Consider the following 1,598-nt stretch of genomic DNA (forward strand, 5'->3'; position numbering starts at 1 on the left):
ATATTGCCTGCTAGTCAATATCATTAAGATATGGCCTTATCTAAAATAGAACCCACCATCTTGCCCTCCAAGCTGACTGTTCTCATTCTTCATTGCTTTATTACTAAATTCTGTCATATCTTTCATAGAGTTTCTGAAATCCATCTCTTGATTTCTCTTTACAATTATCTTTCTTAGGTTATGGTCTTATTATCACATTGATTTCTCTCTGCCTCATGTCTGACATTGGGTGTCTCAAAAGGAGACCTAGACCTAAGCTTGCATATGGGTGGGCATTGATCACACAAAGCATGATTGAGAGTCTGGGGGACATAGAAGGAAGGGGAATCAGTTCAAAGATAATTTAGTGAAGTGGCCACCACTATGGGTAATTGATATCAGTTTTCACCAGGATGTTCTAATGACCTTATGAAATGCATATTTGAAAATCTATGTGGGAGATGAAAGGAGGAAATATTTACTTATAAGCTCCTGACCCTCTTTGATTAAAATATGGCTTCTACCAGCAATGACTAGCCTGCACTTTCTGACTACACGTGCATCTGTGTGTGCAGTTCTCCTGACCTTCACCATGACATTAGAGAAAGTCTGGCCCAGAAGTGATACATAATGATTTTGAGCCTATGTGAGTTTTGTCTAGTTGTATCTCTAAGACATGGGGCAAAGAGTACTGAGCACCTTATAAAAGGTGCATTGGTTGATTTGCTATGTATTCTCTTACCTCTTCTATGCTATTCTAAATATCTTAGTGGCATAAATCAATTCTGTAAAGATTTTGACCCACAACTACTATCACCCCTCTGACTCCGTCCCCAGTAATGTAAAAATACTCCCCACTAACTATTTTTAAACCTTGTATTTTGAATTGTTTTCTTGTGATGTTGCTGTGTTCCTATTATCTGGTTTCCTTAAGACTATGGCACATCTGTGGAGGAAGTCTGACCAGTTTGCTACGTAGTCCCTTGCTAAAGAAATAAAGAAAATGAATAGATTGTCTAAAGTTGGAACACTCGAATTATTAACCCTCACTGTGTAGCCAACTAACCTAAACTTCCAGACTATGTTTTGAAATCTTTTACCTCTGGATCAAGGTCAAATTGTTCAAGTAACTTAAGGTTGCTTTTCATTACATTTACTTATCTTTATGTCCTACAACCTAGAAAGACATTTTTAACATACTCTTCTCTAATCTATTCTATCAAGATGGGCTGGAAGAAGTTGGCAGTTGTGTATTCAGTTCAGGTGGTGATGACACTCAAACTATGCCTATGTGCTACACAACAATGGAATTTGTTTATAGAATGTTCTTTAAAAAAAGAGCAGAGATAAAACAAACTCACCTTCTTTATCCTTTGGGTACAATATAACATCTACAAAATTTATAAAGCTCTTTATTTACTGGTCAGTGGTTTTCAAATATTGAAGATAAAATTAGTAGAATATCTCCTCTACTGGAAATTTGGGGAGTTCTTTTGACCCAAAATAAATGGCCTTAATGTTTTTAAACGAGGAAAGTTTGAGAATTTGAAAAATGTACTCATTCACTTAACAAATATTTCTTCAGCATGCTATTGTGAGAAAGCACTATAAGATCTTGT

The sequence above is a fragment of the Suricata suricatta genome, chromosome 6 (assembly GCF_006229205.1).
Source record: "Suricata suricatta isolate VVHF042 chromosome 6, meerkat_22Aug2017_6uvM2_HiC, whole genome shotgun sequence".
In the NCBI taxonomy this organism is placed as follows: Eukaryota; Metazoa; Chordata; class Mammalia; order Carnivora; family Herpestidae; genus Suricata; species Suricata suricatta.